Raw genomic sequence first — 21,140 nt, 5'->3', positions numbered from 1 at the left:
GCCCTTGGTCGTGTGAAGGCATGATGACCCAGTGTAGGGGAATGCCAGGTAGGGGAGGCGGGAGGGAGTGGGGAGGTGAAGGGGGAAGCAGCCTTATAGAAGCAGGGGAAGGGGAGATGATATAGGGGGTTTCCAGAGGGGAAACTGGGAAAGAGGATAACATTTAAAATGTAAACTTAAAAGAAAAGAAAAAATTAACATAAATAAAAATAAGTCTGCTATGAAAAAATCATATCTAACTTTTGTAAAAATATGGTCTTGCATATTTTAATGAATTTTTGAGATGTGATTTTTGTTTAATTATTTTCAAAGACATAGATAATCTGTTAAATATGTAAATGTTTCTTTTAAGAAAAAACAAAGTGAGATCAACCCTTTCATAGGAAATTAATATATTAAAATTTTATTGTATAAAAAGACTTACATAATAACTCATTAAATACGCTTTGTACTGAGGTTGTCACCTTAGTATTATGCCTAGTGACATGTGTCATAGCTTATCATGCATCCTCTGGCAAAGGTCTCAAGCAAAGGTTCGTTGAGTTCTTGAATGGGAGATTGGAATATAGTAAGATACTCAATAATTTCTGGTCTCTTTGTTCCACTGGGAAAGCAAATTCTTAGAGAAAAGCAACTAATTTCATTTTTAAATACCATGTTTAAATATGCAAATGCCACCATTTCGAATATAAAAGTTTCCAACTCTACTTTGGAAGGTACTACAGAATTTAATTGGAATGACTTTTTATTTTAACCTTCCTTTTCTATTCATTCAACATTTACCACACCTAAGCAAGTGCTGTCTAAAATACATGCATGTGATTATAAATGATTCATAGTGCACACTTTTAAATGACATTGCACAAGCTATGCCAAAGAGGTAAAGGCACTGATACCTAAATAGGTTGATATTATGGTAGTATTTTTCAAGTACAATAATGCTAAGTAGATAATTTATAATGTAGATTATTTATATCTATATACAAAATTTATAAGTTACATAATTATGAAGGTTAAAGGAGAGAATAGCTCTCTGATAGATTAAATTTGTAAAATTAACAGTAATTTCTTTATTTGGAATTACCCACTGAAATCTAGAAATACAAAAATAATTTCCACAAAATCATAACAGATGGAAAATGGTATATGATTTTGAATGACTTGCAATTTGGGAAGGGAGATGTAAGTGAAGAAAGAGAACCAAACATGAAGATATAAATTTACTGGACAATTTTCCTCATTTTAAGAAAAATGATGAATTGCTTAGAACGTTAACAGAGACAAATAATGTGATGTGTTTTCAATCCACATTCTCTAATCTCAGTGTCAAAGACACCACATATATTGTAGGCTTCCTAGGCCTAATGTTGTGTTAATCTCATGGGTGAGATCCTGAATTTGCGGGTTATTATCACTGTATAATTTATAGATTTATTCATTCTGTTGTTTCAATAAAGTTTTAAAAATACCATTTAACTTATGGCATGTGTTTATTCATACAAATACATTTCCGTTTGTAACAGTCTGAAAGTTTTGTTTTTAAGTCCTTAGACATTTTTTGCCAGCCAAGTTTGCCAAGGTTGTAGAGAAACAAGTAGACAAGCAAAACAGGTAGGAGTCCTTCGGGTTTTTATTCTCCCTTGTTACAGAATTCTTGATCACATTCTTGTGAACTGGAGGTAGCTTATTGTCCTGTGGTTCAGCCTTGGTATACACTTTTAACCTAAGAACTCTGTCTCCTCTAAACAGATAGATGTGGTGTGGATCAAGCCTAGCACATACTTTTAACTTTCTCTAAGCACGAACTAAATAAAGCCAAGAGGGAGAGCAAGAAAGGAGATGACAGGGAGTCTGGAAGTAAACATAAGAAAACCAAGGGAAAAGAAAGGAGGGCCTTTGGGTTGAAGGGTATTTAAAACACTGTGGAGGAGAAAGGACCTTTTCCTTCAGGGACATCTGTGGGGTAAGTCTGTCAGTTGGGTGCTGTCTCTGCTTCTCTCAGTGAGCAGGCTTTCACCCTGCCATCTGGCTTCTCAGTCTTCATTGGTAAAATCGAATGGTTGGAATTTTTGTTTTTAAAACAGTGTCCCTCTATTTCAATTATTCTTAGATTTGGTCTTTTTACTGTGTCCTGGATTTCCTGGACATTTGTGTTAGGAGTTTTTTATGTTTTGAATCATCCTGAGTGAGGTAAATCAGACCGGAAAAGACATGCATGGTATGAACTCACTAATAAGTGGATATTACCCAAACAAAAAGTACAGAATACCCAAAATACAGTTCACAGAACTCAAAAAGGTTAACAAGCCTAAAGGCCCAAGTGAGGACTCCTTAATCCCACTTGGAGGGAGAGGAAAGCAGTCCCAGGAGGGAGGAGGGAGGTGGGACCTGTGTGGGAAAGGAGACAGGAAAGGGAAGGAGATAACATGATCAAGTATTGGGCAGGGGAAAAGGACTGAAGGACTGAGGGCCAGCAGAAAAATTGAAACAGGCAACCCCAGGAGGTAGGATGTAGGGGGTAGATGGAGTTACCATCCCATGGTCTAAACTCTGAGTCATAATTGTTCCTGTCTGAAAGAACTGCAGGAATAGAAATGAAGAAGAACCTGAGGAAAATAAGGTCCAGTAACAGGGACAATGTGGGATCCAGCTCAAGGGGAGGCACTATTACTGAAGCTATGGAGTGTTTACAAGAAGGAACCAATCATGACTGACCTCTGATGAACTCAACAAGCAGCTGAAAGAGTCAGATGCCCTGTAGCTAAGTGTAATGCCTACTGTTGGCTTTTGTGTGACTTTACACCATCATGTATGGATCCCTCTTTGTAGAGTTGGCCTCACTGAATTGAGAGGTCTGTTACCCTTCAAGAGTCATTCTACACTTTAAGAAGTTTGTCAATAATAATAGGATTAGATAAATGTTTTACATTAGAATATTGTTAATTTTAAGAGCAATTATCAAGAAAGCCTCCCGTTTTTTAATTATAACATTAGAATGAAAAACATATTTTATAATCTTAAATGCTTATGAACAGTTCAGTTCCTCAAAGTTAGTTTAAAAGTGATCACAGTATTAAGTATACTGTCCTATCCTCTTAGATAATAAATATGACTTTACAACCCAATTAATCTGAAACATACCAATTAAAAAATGTGATATCCAATTGTCTGAGAATATGAATTTGAACAAAATTACTCATGATGGGTAAAACTGGAGAGTATAGATCAAAACTATCAAAGTTAATTTCCTCTAGAAAGAAATTCAGTCTTTCCATAGATTAAGAAACATTTCAATCCTCATGAGTAATCTGATCTGTATGTAGTACCTGAAGGATTCCTGTCGTTCTGTTCTCAGGATTGGATGTGATTCTGTAAATAATGTTACCATAGAATTGTAAAAGCATTGAAATTTGTCAGAGCAGGTGGAAACAGGTCCATTGTATGTGAGATGTAGCTTTCCTTTATCGCAGTAGGCAGAGACTTCCAGTGTCTGTACATGTGTATCATTTTTAATTGCAGATTTATCCTGTAATTTTAAGTGATTGTTAGATATCTGAGAAGAGTGATTTCTGAGATAATCCTCCTTGTTTTAATAATTGTGTTTATATTTCCAGATATGTCACATTTAACCTTTAAAAATTCAATTGAATAAAACTAAAGGCCTACTTGATCCAACTGTATTTAATGATTGGTGTGATGTGTGATTTAAAATAAACAAATTGCACATGTAGATTAAGTCTTGTTGTTGACCCTCAATAAATTTTAAATGATAAAAAAGTAGGATTAGATTTATGTTGCCTGACTGGTTGGTATCATAGTTCATATAGCTCATAGTAGGGTAAAATCATTGTAACCTGTCTCCCTCTAAAGCCTACATATCACTTCCAACACTATGAAAACTCGTGAGCATCGTGCAAGCATCTGAGTCAATTCCAATTGGATTTCACAATGTCATGCTATCAAGATGTGTGTTGTCTCTCACAATAAGGTTTTATCATTTAGCTGCATTTTGGTGATCAAGAGGAATAACAAGAGCTTATCTTGTTCTCTGAAGGCCAGATTTCTTAAAAGAGGTCATTGTCAGGAGAGGGCAACTAGTTAAAGATAGAAAAAATAAAAATAGAGGAAATTCTGGGTGTGGACAGGCTTAATCTGGAAGAGAGGATGCAGGCGTAAGAGTAGATGGGATGGAGAGAAACCAAAGTGAGAAGGGTCTAAATATTCCTACTAGCCTAGATACTCATGTCATTCTGTTAGGACTCCTAAATCTCATTACTACCCTAAGAGCTTTGGATTCCATCCACAGTATAGTTATAACAGTAAATACTTACGTATATGTCCCAAGAAAGCTCTGATTTTAGTTCCTATGAGATGATGTGAAATAGACTGTATTTATTAAAATTGGTAAATTGAATAAAGGAACAAATGTCATAGGAATAAAGTAATTTAAGATCTGTAAGATATATCAGCTGTCAGTACTGGATTCAAGTTCTACAATGAGTGTATGTGAATACACAAGTATTCAAAGCATGAGAAACAGTGTAAAGCACTGAATGTAATGTACATAATAATGTTATATATACACTATATTATATGTATGTATTATTTATTACATTTATTACACATAATTCATAATAAACTTAATATGTTGTATTATGTTTTTTTCAGAACATGTGTTCTAAATAGTATACGTTTAGCAAACCCTATGGTGATTTGAATAGTTATGGCCTCCATTAACTCAGTAAATGTTTGGCCCAAAGGGAGTGATACTATTAGGAGGTATGACCTTATTGGAGGAAGGATGTCACTGTGAGTGCATACTATGAGGTCTCACATGCTGATGCTATGCCAGTGTGACACACAGTCTTCTTCTGCTGCCAGTGAACCAAAATGTAGAACACTCAACTCCTTCTCCAGCACCATGTCTGCATACATGCTGCCTGATTCTCATCATGACAATAATGGACTAAGACTTTAAACTATAAGCCAACCCTAAATAACATTTTCTTTTATGAAAATTGACATGGTCATGTGTCTCTTCGGATAAACAAGAGAAACCTTATCTGAGACAAACCCCTTCCCTCAAAGCCAGAAAGTAATGTGAAAGAGGAAGCAGGAAGATTTTAAGAGCTAGAGGGCATGGGTTTCTCCAAGGTAAAAATATCTCCCAGACGCAACAGGACTGAAGCACATTTGAACTCAAAGAGATTGTAGAAGCATGCTCAGGGCCAGCTCGAGTTCAGGCCACAGTTTCAGCTCTGAGAAACAGTAGACAGGGCTCCCATCCCTAATCAAAAGGTATCTCCACTTAATATCTACTTCAAAGGAATAAAACAGTTTTCTTTAACGGAGTCTCACTATGCTAACCACACTGAATGACAGACAATATGCCTAGCAGTAGATGACTAACAAAATAAACGGTGCGTTATTTCTTTTCTTTTCTTATTTTATTAATTTATATTCCAACCATCGCCCCCACCTCAAGTCCTCCTCCTACAGTTCCTCGTCCCATTTCTCTTCCCTCTTGACTCTGAAAGTGTGTTCCTGCTCTCCTGTCCCCCACTCTCACCCCAGGCATCCTCTTTCCTTGGGGCCACAAGTTTCTCCAGGGTTGGGCTCATCTTCTCCCACTGAGGCAAGACCAAACAGTCCTCTGCTATATATGTGCTGGGCAGAGGGTGGGAGGGTGGACCTCAGACCAGCCCGGGTATGGTGCCTGGTTTGTGGCTCACTCTCTAGGAACTCCCACAGTGGTCCACCTTAATTGAGACTGCTAGTCTTCTTATAGGGTCTCCCTCCCCTTTAGCTTCTTCAATCCTTCCCCTAATTCCTCCATAGGAGTCACAGACTTCAGTCCAATGATTATTTTTCTAAACACTTTCTTATATATTGCTTTGTGTTGGCAATTTTTGGTGTCACTGATCTTTTGATTTTGATGTTATAGTTTCTGTTATAAATTTATGATGTCTGTGTCTGTACATATGTGTATGTTTTGTGATATTTCTTTGTTATTTGTCTTTTTGCCTTTGGTTTTGTTTGTTTGAGTGTTTATTTGCTTTCCTAAGAAAGTAAAACAGAAAGAAGGGTTTGGGGTAAACAGGAAAAAGGAAAGATCTTGGATGAGTTATGAAAGGGGGAAACATGATCAAAATATATTTTGTGAAAAAATAATCAAAACGTACCTTAAGGATCGGACATTGGGCAAATATTTTGTAAGCAGGTAAAGAAGCAAGACAAAATGAATAAAAAAATAGCAATCTGAAGGAACAGGTAATCAAGGTCGTGTAAACTCCTAGGGCGGCAAAAAAGGCAAAAGATGGAATAATTTCAAAACAGATTGAAGGTAAATAAAACTGTGCAATTATTCATTCAGGTATTTAAGATAAATCAAATCTTGTAAAAATTCATTACTTTGAAAACATAATCACCTCAAATAATGTTTTTCCATTTACTTTAAGTATTTAGCTGACTTCGAAATGTTTTCTGTAACTTGCCTACTTTTTCTGTTGTGCAACAGTCGTATCATCTGCTATGAAAAGCTTGTTATCATAACCCAAAGTAATAGCTTATGCAACCTACAGATGGTGGTGAATGCATGTTGCAAAGAGAGCATTTATAATTCATTCACAATGTAAAATTTCACTTCAAGCCTTTTTTTAAAGTGCATTTCCAGTAGTCATCATTTTTTTCTTTCTATTAACACTCCATTTTATTAGGAAAATCAATGTGAAGACATAGCACCATAATGAATGAAAATATAAGCCAGATATGAGAACTTTAATGAGGATCTGATGAAAATTATCAAAAACTGGCTTAAAACTTTGACAAAATTATGAGCATAACTAAAGGAAATAGCTAATACTAGAACGAAATTTTTTTATCTTTATTAAGTTATATTTGTACTTTCCTCAAATTTTGAAATATAAATTAATATAGTAACAGCATTCATATATAAATATAGTTAATGTAAAGGTGTTCAAAATTAAATTTTATTCTGATAAATATGGGTTAAAACGTAGATAAAGCATCTTTGCTTAATATGTAGAAATATATATATATGCATAATACATATTCATCAGAACTAATTCATCTAACTCCAATCACATCTTATTTTAAACTCACAAGCACTGCCAATTTTTGCCTTTATTATGAGTAAAAAAACAATCACATTTGAGAGCCTTGTTATTCTGCAGGTAATGAGTCTAATATGACATTTTAGAAAATGCTTTGCTGTGACTGGAATAGCAATGTTGATTTTACATTTTAAAAGACTTCCAAACACATACAGTGAGGACAATTTCATGCAGGCATCTCTTTTTCTACCCATTCTAAGATTGAATGTGAGTTAAATTCTAAATTACAGTAATTGTGTACTGTTTTCATTCTACTTCAGAGTTTTAAATTGCAGGCTAAGTCTGCTTCTGAAAGCAGAATCATATCAATAGAATGTGATTTTCAATATTGCTATTATTGATCTTCATTTCAGGGCATTTGCTTTGTATTCTTGGCAAATTCTAACAATTATGATTAAAACTGAAGTATAAAATGAACGAAGTCTCTAAAGGCCACTGATAGTGAAGTAAACATTTCCTATTATTCTAAAATATTAAAACCATTGTGATCAAGTCTGGAGCAGAACTGAACATGGTCACTCACCTCAGAACGTATCAATGAAAACAGAAAGTGACAATTCGAACACAGTTTCTCTCTGATTGATATTGTTCATCTGGATTTTCTATATTAAAGTTCTTGTAAAAAAATTGAAACCAAAAATGGTATTTTGGGAAACATAATTTCATAAATTAATGAACACAAAAGTTGCAGCATTAAAAGTAAACAGGTAACATTTATTTAGGACTTATCCAACAGCAGAAAGAGAATATAGCATGGGCAGAAATGAATTCAATAAAACTTCAAGTTTTTGAAAACGAGGCATGACAATCAGGAGCTAGAGAAAAATAGATTTTGTCTGATATATCTATATCAATCAATCTAGCTATCTATTTGTGAAGATAGATCTTATATATCAAATATATAATTACAAGCAGTTGTTTTTTTGTTTGTTTTGCTTTGCTTTTGATGTTCAGTGTAATTCCAAATTTCATATGATAAAGAAATTCTATCCAACTGATCATCTTGCAGGGAACTGGCTGAATTCGTAATGGGTACATTTCTACCCTTCACCCAGCTCTATTCTTTTTCCATTCTCACTTTCCCACTCCCTTTTTCTCCCACTCCTCTGGCTTGGGGACAAAATAATTGGTTTTTCTATTTTACTAGATATTTTTAAAAATTGTTTATTTTTTAATTTTTTATTGGATAGTTTATGTATTTACATTCATTTTGTATTGGATATTTTTTATTTACATTTCAAATGTTATTCCCTTTCCTGGTTTCCCGTCTATAAGCCGCCTATCCCATCCTCCCTCTCCCTTCTTTTATGAGGGTGTTCCCCCTACCCAACCATCCACCCCTTCCCACTCTGACATTCCCTTACACTGGGGGGTTGAGCTGTGGCAGGACCAAGTGCTTCTTCCTCCCACTGGTGCCCAACAAGGCCATCCTCAGCTACGTATGCAGATGGAGCCATGGTTCTGTCTATGTGTAGTCTTTGGGTAGTGGTTTAGTCACTGGGAGCTCTGGTTGGTTGGTATTGTTGTTATTATGGAATTACAAGCCCCTTCAGCTCCTTCAATCCTTGCTCTATCTCCTCCAATGGGGACCCCATTCTCAGCTCAGTGGTTGGCTGCGAGCATCCACCTCTGTATTTGTCATGCTCTGGGTGAGCCTCTCAGGAGACAGCTACATCAGACTCTTGTCAGCATGCACCTCTTGGTATCCCCAGTAGTGACTGGGTTTGGTGGCTGTTGATATATGGGGTGGAAACCCAGGTTGTACAGGCTGAATGGTCATTCCTTCAGTCTCTGCTCCAAACTTTGTCGCCATATCCCCTCCTATGAATATTTTTGCTCCACCTTTTTTTTTTTTGGTTCTTTTTTTTCGGAGCTGGGGACCGAACCCAGGGCCTTGCGCTTCCTAGGTAAGCGCTCTACCACTGAGCTAAATCCCCAGCCCCTTTGCTCCACCTTTTAAGAAAGACTGAATCACACATACTTTACCTGTCCTTCTACTTGAGCTCCATGTGGTCTTTGGATTGTATCTTGGGTAATTCAAGCTTTTGGGCTAATATCTACCACTTATCAGTGAGTGCATAGCATAGTGTTTGTTTGTTTGTTTTGTTTGTTTGTTTTGTTTTTTTATGTGACTTGGTTACCTCACTCAGGATGATATTTTCTAGTTCCATCCATTTGCTTATGTATTTCATGAAGTCATTGTTTTTGATAGCTGAGTATTACTCCATAGTACTACTATGTAGTAGTAGTGTAGATGTGCTACATTTTCTATATCCATTCCTCTGTTGAAGGGCATCTGGGTTCTTTCCACTTTCAATCTATTATGATTAAGGTTTCTATGAACATAGTTCAGCATTTGAAATGTTATCCCCGGGGTTGGGGATTTAGCTCAGTGGTAGACCGCTTGCCTAGCAAGCGCAAGGCCCTGGGTTTGGTCCCCAGCTCTGAAAAAAAAAAAAAGAAAAAAAGAAAAAAGAAATGTTACGCCCTTTCCCAGTTCCTCCCTCTCCCATTCCCCACTTCCCCTGTTTCTGTGAGGATGCTCGCCGTCCTGCCTCCCCATTCCCAACTCATCCCCTTATCATTACCCTACACAGGGAAAACAAGCTTTCACAGGACCAAGGACTCCTCCTCATCTTGATGCCAGATAATGTCATCTTCTCTTACATGTGTGGCTAGAGCCATCTGTACACTTTAGTTGATGGTTTAGACCCTGGGAACTTGGCAGGGTTCTCGTTAGTTGATATTGCTATTCTTTCTATGCAGATGCAAACCCCTTCAGCTCCTTCAGGCCTTTCTCTAACTCTTTCATAGGGGTTCTTGTGCTCAGTCTAATGGTTAGCTGCAAGTATCTTAATATGTATTGATAAGGCTCTGGTAGAGCCTCTCAGGAGACATCCATATGAGACTCCTGTCAGAAAGCACTTCTTGGCATTAGCAATAGTGACTGGTTTAGTGGCTGCATGTGGGATAGAACCTCAGGTGGAGCAGTCTCTGGGTGGCCTTTCCTGCAGTCTTTGCTCCACTCTTTGTCCCTATATTTCCTTCACTGAGTATTTTGTCCCTACTTCTAAAAAGGAGTGATACATTCACATTTTGGTCTTCCTTCTTCTTGAGCTTCATATGGTCTGTGATTGTATATTGGGTATTCTAAGGTTTGAACTAATATCCATTTATCAGTGAGTACACACTATGTACGTTCTTTTCTGACTGGGTTACCTCACCCATGATGATATTTTCTCGTTCCATCCATTTGCCTAAAAACTAGTTTCTGTATGGCAAAGACACTGTTAATAAGACAAAATGGCAATCCACATATTGGAAAAAGATCTTTGCCAATCCTAAATCTGATAGAGGGTTGATATCTAATATATATACAAAAAATTCAAGAAGTTAGACTCTAGAGAACCAAATAATTCTATTAAAAATGGGGTACAGAGATAAACAAAGAATTCTCAACTGAGGAATATCGAATGGCTGAGAAACACCTAAAGAAATCTTGAACATTCTTAACCATCGGGGAAATGAAAATCAAAACAACCGAGATTCCACCTCACACCAGTCAGAATGGCTAAGATAAAAAACTCGGGTGACAGCAGTTGCTGGCATGGGTGTGAAAAAAGAGGAACACTCTTCCATTGTTGGTGGGATTGAAAGCTGGTACAACCACTCTGAAAATCAGTCTGGCAGTTCCTCATAAAAATTGGACATAGTGCTACCTGAGGACCCAGTTATACCATTCCTGGGCATACACCCAAATGATGCTCCAACATATGATAAGGACAAATGCTCCATTATGTTCATAGCAGCCTTATTTATAATAGCCAGAAGCTGAAACAGACCCAGATGTCATTCAACAGAGGAATTTCAACAGAGGAAAATGTGGTACATCTACACAATGGAATACTACTCAGCTATCAGAAACAATGACTTTATGTATACTTCTTCTTACTCCTGCTCTTGTTCCCCTCTTTCCTTTGGAAAGACATGTTTTGGTGAGCTTTCCTGAATTCCGATTCACTCTGCTGTGCTGTGTTGTTCTGGATCAGCACCAGCCCATATGTAAAACACCTAACTAGACATGGTTGAAACATATGCAATCACTAGGCAAAAGGCACGTTTTTTCCCCACCTCCAGAGTTAAGTTTGTGTGGATATTTTGTAACAGCCATTATAAGTTCACTAACAAAAAAAACTAGTTGTTTAAATCTCTTTGAAATTCATTTTAATTTTTTTTGTTCTTTTTTTTTTTTTGGAGCTGGGGACCGAACCCAGGACCTTGTGCTTCCTAGGCAAGTGCTCTACCACTGAGCTAAATCCCCAACCCTTGAAATTCATTTTAAAGAGTAGAAGTATTTGAAGTAATAGGCTAGGGAAATCATATAATGTTTTGATCAAAGATAAATTAATACTTAATGCGTTAAAAAAGGAAATTCTGGTTTAATTGAAAAGTACACCTTCATGAGTTATGTGCTAATAAGAAAGACAATGTAGGGAAAAGAAAGAGACCCCCTTCTGTCATTTATCTACATGCATTTATTTATTTATTTATTTATTTATTTATTTATTTATTTATTTACTAGTGTTTATGTGTATCTGTGTTCATCTAAATGCATATAAAATGGTGTCTTGTGGAAATTAGAGGAGTCAGTTCTCTCCTTCCATCCTGTGGGTCCCTGGGTTTAAAGTCAGATTATCTGCCATATCCCCCTAACCAGATATCTGGGCAGCTGTGGATTGACTGAACATTGTCTCTTTTGTTTTGTTTGTTTATTTTGTTGGTTGTTTATCTCATTTGTTTTTCAGAAGTCTGGGCTATCCATCTGGGAAATTGAAGCCTGTGGCCTATCATGACTGCCTGTTCTAAAATGGAATGAGTTAGGACCTTTCCACAGAAGGCTGAATTAACTGTGACACATTTTTTAATTGAGCTGAGAAAATTTTAAGACAACACAGCATTCAAATAAGGGTATGGATTTTATTGATTATCTTCAGGTATTATGAAATGAAAAGCTAAGCAGAATAACATGAAAAACTTGCAATTTTTCCAGAGGATAAGAAGGCTTAATGTTGAGTTCAAGGAAAGTATGGTTTTTATGGAGAGTAGCGCTATTGAAAAGAACCTGATTAATTTGTACCACATTAGGTAACTTGAGGCCACTTTAGGTATCAACAGAACACCAAATTACACTGAATATTAAAGTTCCAAAGTTATCCTATGATGAAAGATCTATGGATGTCTCATTCCCTTTTCAGGCATTACCAACTGTGGAATTGTGTACTGAATGCATTTATTTCTCTGTCCTTTTTCAACACAATGAGACATTTTGAAGTTAAGGGTGGAGCTCTTCCTAATGGAGTAACTCACTCTGGAAGTAGAAATTGGTATTTTTTCCATACTGATTTTGTAGTAAATCCAAATGCAAAAGGTGTATGATAATAGATTTCTGCTCTGGGACTCCAGTGGAAAACTATGGCAGTTAGAAAGTGTTTGGCAGCAGTAGAATCCCACAAATAGCCTTGTCAGAATGGTATGTGGAGTTATTGGAGTAAGCCAGTGCAATAGTAGAGCCCCAGGTACTCATACAAATGGTTTTCCAAGTAAGATGTAGGCAGACAGCATAGCTATCCATTGACAGTGTCCATATAAACTACAGGCAGAAAAGCATACACATGAGACAGCTCAAGCTTCGGACTCTAAATTTTATAGCCAAGTTTCAGAAAGGGCAGTTATGATGCTACATTATTTGTCTTCTTCCCCCTTCTATTTTCTGAGTAGAAGCATTTCTTTTTACCTAGACTATTAATGCAATGGGAAAGAAGAAAAGAGAAGAAGAGAGGAAGGCATGATACATGACTGATGATTGACGATAGATGATAGATGTTAGATAGATATATAGATGGATAGATGATAGATAGATAGATAGATAGATAGATAGATAGATAGATAGATAGATAGATAGATAGATAGAGATAAATGGTAACAGATGATATAGAGATGATAGATACATAGATATATTATATTGTTATATATATAGATCGATGGGGAGAGAGAGAGGAAGAAGAATAAGAGGAAGAGGGAGAAGAAGAAGAGAAGAGAAGAGAAGAGAAGAGAAGAGAAGAGAAGAGGAGAGGAGAATCTAAGAGTACTTTATTTGAACTTGAACTCTATAACAATGCTTCAACAGGTAATATTTTAAGGAGAATTGGGGATGAAGTGAATGATGCAATTTGTGTTTACATTTTGAGGAGGACATTGATTTTTGAGGACCTGGGATGGTATATGGTGTAATATGATTTAGTTGTTAAGTGACAAAGGCTTTGGAGCTAAAAGTTTGAACTCCAGCTGTTGGAGCTATGAAAACCTAGCAGAAACTTTGAGGGCCAAGATCCAGTGGAGAAAGGTTTGGGAGTATTTCTTACATGAAATATTGGAATAATGCACTCTCTATCTTTCTCCTCACCATGAAATGAGCAGCACTGATTTTGGTAAAATATGTGAATGCCTTCTACCATGCACACTGTCTGTCCACAACCTCAAAAGAAACAAAGCATTATAAGCATCTGAAAGCCACTTTCCCTGCAGAGCTAAAAGTGACCTAGAAGCCTCCTCGTGATGACCGTGTTTCATAGTAGCCAACCTTGCTACTCAAACTACTAAGGAGAAAATTAAGTAATAGTCCTACCAAGTTGTGATACCTACAAACCATAACAAAGAATACAACAGCAAAATATAACCAAGGGTGCAACAGTAGCATTTATGTGCAGAGGAGTTTTAATCCAACAACATGGCTGTTCTGGCACAGGATCACATCCAAGAACCTTCTAGTTCTGTGTGATCCAGCTGGAATATAAACATAACTTTAATGCCTTTGGCTAGAATGTAGACATTCCATTAGTACACAATTTTAATCCCAAATGATGAATGTAAAGTTAGTTTGGAGAAGGAAGCAGGCATGTTTGAAGGCGATCTCTAATTGACTAAGGAACAGATTAAGTGACAAATCAGAGAAAAAACTGACCAAATGAATCAGAGGTAGGATATGCAGAACTCACACTAGAATAGGACAAGAAGGAGTATATGGAAGTTTTTCAAAGATACTTTGCAGAAACAACAAGCTAAACAGAGGTAAAGACAGGACAAACCAGAGTGAGAAGGAGACAGAATATTAGATCCTATTTCCAGAATACTAGAAGAAAGTATGAGATCAGGCAGAGGATTCAGTCAGAAGCTGAAAGATGCCATATTGAATCACTCAGCTTAGAAGTTTAGATTGCATAGGGGCTAGAATCTTCCAAGCCTATAGCCAGGGACACTTACAACAGAGAAAGAAGTACACTGGCCTCACCCAAGCTGTGTATTCACACAGCTTTGGTATGGTGCCCATCTCATTACTTCTTCTGAGGGAATAAAAATGACATTTACATGTTAGTCTTGGGAGAAATGAATATCCACCTAACTGGACTTAAGGTCCTCTCAATAAATAAGAACTTATTTCTGGTACTGGAAACCTAGCCAATGCCATGACTGATGAGCTCAGGGACCATAGAGGAGAACCTAATTCTAATATTTTACTAAACAATTATAATTCTTAACTGCATTCTAAACACCTCTCCTTATATACAGAAATAAGTATATCTCTCACTTCTCAAGATGTTAGCATTACAGACACGCATTAAGAAACCTAGCTTTGACATTTTAAAGGAAAATTCTCTAACCATAAAAAGATGTAAACTTATAAGAAATTTACAACGCTATGCTCTTAGTTTGAAAATGTCAATAAATGGCATATATTTTCTTAAAGAGATTATTTAACAAGTGTATTACTCAGAATAAATAATGTTAGCTGCTTTGTCAAGCATTCTGAAAGCCTCTTAATCAGAATTATAAATTTCTATAGATGAAAAATACTATAAATAGTAAACCACAAAGATATGAAAATCCTGTGGTTTACAATTGTGCACATGATAAACCAAGATGTCTATGGTGAGCTTGCTGTCTTCTTCACCAGACTTGTGCTTTCCAAGATAATATTGATGCTGTTTTCATCACCATATTCAGGATGTTGTTTCAATAGCTGCTTCTCAGTTTGGTTTTTTAAGTACATTTTCTTTTTAACCGTATTTCCTCTTAACCCCAATACTTTCTTATTTGAACTTTTAATCTTTATCATGTAACACACTTTATATATTATGTCTAGTTTTATATATACATTTCGATTGTTATTCCCTTTCCTTGTTTCCTGTCCGTAAGCCTCCTATCCCATCCCCCACCCCTTTTCCATGAGAATGTTCCCCCTCCCCAACCACCCCCCTTCCTGCCCTGGCATTGCCCTACACTGGGGTGTCCAGCTTTGGTAGGACCAGGGTCTTCTCCCAATGGTGCCTAACAAATCCATCCTCTGCTACATATGCAGCTGGAGCCATGGTTCTGTCCATGTGCAGTGTTTGGGAAGTGGTTTAGTCCCTGGGAACTCTGGTTGTTTGATATTGTTGTTCTTATGGGATTGCAAGCCCCTTCACCCCTTTCAATTCTCCAGTGGGGAACCTGATCTCAGTTCAATGGTTTGTTGCTATCATTAGGCTCTGTATTTGTCATGTTCTGGCTGAGCTTCTAAGGAGATAGCTATATCAGGCTATCAGCATCTCCATCAATATTGTCTAGGTTTATATATATATATATATATATATATATATATATATATATATATATATATTGGATACTTTTTTCATCTTTATTAAATTGGGTATTTCTTATTTACATTTCGATTGTTATTCCCTTTCCAGGTTTCCAGGCCAACATCCCCCTAACCCTTCCACTTCCCCTTCTATATGGGTGTTCCCCTCCCCATCCTCCCCCCAGTACCACCCTCCCCCCAACAATCACTGGAGGTTCAGTCTTGGCAGGACCAAGGGCTTCCCCTTCTACTGGTGCTCTTACTAGGCTATTCATTGCTACCCATGATGTTGGAGCCCAGGGTCAGTCCATGTATAGTCTTTGGGTAGTGGCTTAATCCCTGGAAGCTCTGGTTGGTTGGCATTGTTGTTCATATGAGGTCTCAAGCTCCTTTAAGCTCTTTCAGTCCTTTCTAAGATTCCTTCAACAGGGGTCCCTTTCTCAGTTCAGAGGTTTAATGATGGCATTCGCCTCTGTATTTGCTGTATTCTGGCTGTGTCTCTCAGGAGAGATCTACATTCGGTTCCTGTTGGCCTGCACTTCTTTGCTTCCTCCATCTTATCTAGTTTGGTGGCTGTATATGTATGGGCCACATGTGGGGCAGGCTCTGAATGGGTGTTCTTTCTGTCTCTGTTCTAAACATTGCCTCCCTATTCCCAGCCAAGGATATTCATGTTCCCCTTTTATATTTTTTAATTTTTTTTTTAGAGTCGGGGGTGTGGTAGTGGTAGGAACGATGAGAGGGCAGGACAAGATGAGAGAGAGGGAGGGAGGGAGGGGAGAGAGAGAGAGAGAGAGAGAGAGAGAGAGAGAGAGAGAGAGAGAGCGCAAGCGAGCAAGGGAGCGAGGAAGAGCCTAAGAAGTACCCCATGTTCCCCTTTTAAAGAAGGAGTGAAGCATTCGCATTTTGGTCATCCTTCTTGAGTTTCATGAGTTCTGTGCATCTAGGGTAATTCGAGCATTTGGGCTAATAGCCACTTATCAATGAGTGCATACCATGTGTGTTTTCTATGATTGGCTTACCTCACTCAGGATGATATTTTCCAGTTCCATCCATATGCCTATGAATTTCATAAAGTCATTGTTTTTGATAGCTGAGTAATATTCCATTGTGTAGATGTACCACATTTTCTGTATCCATTCCTCTGTTGAAGGGCATCTTGGTTCTTTCCAGCTTCTGGCTATTATAAATAAGGCTGCTATGAACATATTGGAGCATGTGTCTTTGTTATATGTTGGGGCATCTTTGGGTATATGCCCAAGAGAGGTATAGCTGGATCCTCAGGCAGTTCAATGTCCAGTTTTCTGAGGAACCTCCAGACTGATTTCCAGAATGGTTGTACCAGTCTGCAATCCCACCAACAATGGAGAATTGTTCCTCTTTCTCCACATCCTTGCCAGCATTTGCTGTCACCTGAGTTTTTGATCTTAGCCATTCTCACTGGTGTGCGGTGAAATCTCAGGGATGTTTTGATTTGCATTTTCCTTATGACTAAAGATGTTGAACATTTCTTTAGGTGTTTCTCAGCCATTCGGCATTCCTCAGCTGTGAATTCTTTGTTTAGCTCTGAACCCCATTTTTAATAGGGTTATTTTTCTCCCTGAGGTCTAACTTCTTGAGTTCTTTATATATTTTGGAAAGAAGTCCTCTATCTGTTGTAGGATTGGTAAAGATCTTTTCCCAATCTGTTGGTTGTATAGGCTGGATTCTTATAGGATGGACGATTAGTTTTTGTTAGGTTCATTGATCTTTTGGGCATCTATAAATTAATACCTTAAGTGACCTTAGTTTGACTGTCCTCCCTTGTTGCATTGTTAGTGTTGATTGCTGTAATTCAGGGCCTGCCCATTATAATGTGGATTTTGAAAGGTCTTAAAAGGCATTGTGGGATTTTAATCCATTTTTCTCTTTTCCTTTCCTTTAGAAGAGGTTAAGTAACTTTATTCTGCTATATGCTGCTGTCATTATGCGTAGCACTGTGACAAATAAAAAAAATAAAAAATTAAGAAAAAACAAAAACCACCAGACATGGAATGAAACACCAATTCTGGGCATCAAATTTTCCTTTGCATTAGAGTTGTTTGGTTTTTTTTTTTTTTTTTTTTTTTTTTTTTTTTTGTCACACCTACATGAAGCTAGGGAACTTATATCCTGAATGGTGCAATTTTTCATAGGTTTAACTGAAGTCTCTGTCCAGTGTTACCTAAATAATATCAATCTAGATCATTTTCTGTAAAAAAGAAAAAAAAAAGATTTATAAATAGATTTGAACACAAGTAAGTCTGGGGAACTCTGTGTTCACCAAGTAAGCGAAAGTGACAATCAGGGGCAAAGAGCACCATCAAATGAATCTAGGATTCTCAGGAAGAATAACATGGAAAACACATAACACATTAAAAATAGTAAAAAGTAAATTGTCAGCCCAGTTTACTTTGCAATATGAATGGCTTTACTTCCTTCCTCCACTTGGTTATTTTTAGTAATAGTTGTTATTTAGGTATATTTCCTGTTTGTACTCAGCAAATAACAGATATGAAAGTGTCCTCATATTAGTTTCATACATATCATTTCGACAATATGTTAATTGGTAATGTAACACACCGACATTAATATCTTAATCAGTGATTTTAAAATATTAATAAATGAATAAAATATGCTTTATATCTAATACTACTGACACCCATTATACAGGTTAACATAAGAACAAATCAATGGAAGGATCATATGCTGATTAAATTAAATGCCCCCCCTTCATGAAACTGAAAACTGAAAAGCAAAGAACATCATCAAAAGAACAAAATGACAGCCTCCAGAATGGGAAGATTGTCACCAACTCCACATCTGACAGAGTGCTGATATCTAAAATATATAAGGACTCAAGAAACTAGAAATCAATAAAGAGAATAACCCAATTAAAAAGTGGGGTTCAGATTTAACCAGAGAATTCTCAACTGAGAGATTTCAAATCACTGAGAAACACTTAAAGAAATATTCAATATCCTTAGTAATCAGGAAATGCAAATCAAAACAACTCTGAGATTCTCTTATAACCATCGCAATGATTAACATCAAAAACTAACACCAACTCATACTAGTGAGGATGTGGAATAAGGTGAATACTCCTACACTTTGTAGTACAAACTTGTACAACCACTTTGGAAATCAATTTGTTGGTTTCTCAGAAAATTAGGAATAGTTCTACCTCAAGATCCAGCTATACCTCTCCTGGGCATATACCCAAGGGATGCTCCACCAGACCACAAAGGCGGTTGTTAAACTATGTTCATGGTAGCTTTATTTGTAATTGCCAGAAACTAGAAACTACCTAGATTTATCTCGACTGAAGAGTGGATTATCAAAATGTGTTAAATGTACACAACAGAGTATCCCGACTGTTAAAAAAAAATTGACAGCATGAAATTTACAGGCAAATGGGTGGAATGAGAAAAGATCTTCCTAAGTGAGTTAACTCAGACCCAGAAAGTAAAACATGGCATGTACTCAGTTATAAGTGTATATTAATCATATAAAGTACAGAATAACCATGCTACAAGTCACAGACAAAAAGAAGCTCAGTAACAGGGAAGATTCAAGGAGGGGAAACTGAAATCTCACGAGAATCAGAAATAGATTAGGTATTAAGAGTGAATCCCCAAGAGGCAGCTAGGTTTGCAAGAAAGTGGGGATTAGAACAGGAGGTATGAGGTGGGGCATCTTGCAGACCTCACCTGTTTGGAACTGGGTTCATCATTTCACCCTGGCATGCAAGGGTGCTTGAACACCCTGAGGGAAAACTGGAAAGAGGAGGAACCATAGCTGGTTTACTCCACAGCAGCGCCCCCAGGAAACGCCCACTTATGACATCACAAAGGGCAATACAAAGAAACTAGTGAATCAACTAGCCTGAGCCCACAGGGACTAAAAAGACTCAACTGTCAACCAGAGAGCATGTATGGGATGGACCTAGGTCCTCTGCATATATGGAACAGTTTTCACTTGAGTTCCTTTGGAACTCCTAAAGTGGAAGCAAGGATCGTCTCTGACTATATTGCCTGCACTTGGATCCCTTTCCCCATAATGAGCTGAGTACTCTAGCCTCACTAGAACAAGATGCATCTGTACTTACTGCAACTTGGTCTGCCAAGGCTAGTTGATATCCAGGGGAGGCCTCCCCTTTTCAGAGGAGAAGGAAATAAGAGGTAGGTGGGGGGAAGAGAGGAGAGAGGGAGGGGATTGGACAAGACAAGGGAGGGGAAGCTGCAAACAGGTTGTCAATAAGTAACTTAATTAATAAACATGAAACAATTACATGACACTTGATAAAGAAAGGTTTCATTTCATTTGATGACTCTTAGGCCAAACTCCATAACTGAGAGTAATTAAGGCAGAAACTCTAGGCAGTAAGTGGAGCTATGGAGTACCTATGTGCCCATGGACTGTTCACTTTGCTTTTTTTCTTTTTTTTTTTAATTTTCTATTAGATATATTTCTTAACTTACATTTCAAACGTTATTCCCCTTTCTGCTTTCCTGTCCATAAGCACCCATTCCCTCCTCTCCCCCTCCCCTATACGGGTATTCCCCCTGTACATCCCCCTTATTGTTCCCCCATATTCCCCTGCACTGAGGGTCCAACCTTGACAGGACCAAGGGTTTCCCCTTCCACTGGTACCCCAACAAGGATATTCTCTGCTACATATGCAGTGAAGCCTACAAAACTCCAAATAGATTGGACCAGAAGAGAAATTCCTCCTGTCACATAATCGTTAAAACACAAAATACACAAAACAAAGAAAATATTAAAAGCAGTAATGGAAAAAGGTCAAGTGACATATAAAGGCAAACCTATCAGAATTACACCAGACTTCTCACCAGAGACTATGAAAGCCAGAAGATCCTGGACAGATGTCATACAGACCCTAAAAGAACACAAATGCCAGTCCAAGTTACTGTATCCAGCAAAACTTTCAATTAACAGAGATGGCAAAACAAGATATTCCATTACAAAACCAAATGTATGCAATATCTTTCTACAAATTCAGCCCTCCAAAGATAGTAGATGGAAAAATCCAACACAAGGAGAGAAACTACACCATACAGAAAACAAGAATATAATTTCCTTGCAATGAAAATGAGAGACAAACAAACATAATTCCATCTCTAACAATGAAAATAACAGGAAGAGACAATCATTATTCCTTAATATCGCTCAACATCAACAGACTCAATTCCCCAATAAAAAGACATAGAGTAACAGATTGGATACGTAAAGAGGACCCAGTATTTTGCTGTATGCAGGAAACACACCTCAGAGACAAAGACAGACACTAC

General features: G+C 37.3%; 1 long non-coding RNA gene across 1 annotated transcript; it reads right to left on the bottom strand.

The window, feature by feature from the left end:
• Positions 1-12,093: 12,093 nt before the first annotated feature.
• On the bottom strand, positions 12,094-19,659 carry LOC148001663 (uncharacterized). Its single transcript, XR_015636358.1, has 3 exons — positions 19,539-19,659; positions 16,833-18,040; positions 12,094-12,783 (listed from the first exon to the last, which is right to left on the bottom strand). It is a non-coding gene; the product is annotated as an uncharacterized LOC148001663 (long non-coding RNA).
• Positions 19,660-21,140: the final 1,481 nt, after the last annotated feature.

The sequence above is a fragment of the Rattus norvegicus genome, chromosome 13 (genome assembly GCF_021556685.1).
Source record: "Rattus norvegicus strain SHRSP/BbbUtx chromosome 13, alternate assembly SHRSP_T2T, whole genome shotgun sequence".
Taxonomy (NCBI): Eukaryota; Metazoa; Chordata; class Mammalia; order Rodentia; family Muridae; genus Rattus; species Rattus norvegicus.
The sequence above is the reverse complement of the archived record's forward strand: the minus strand, read 5'-3'. Positions and strand labels throughout refer to the sequence as shown.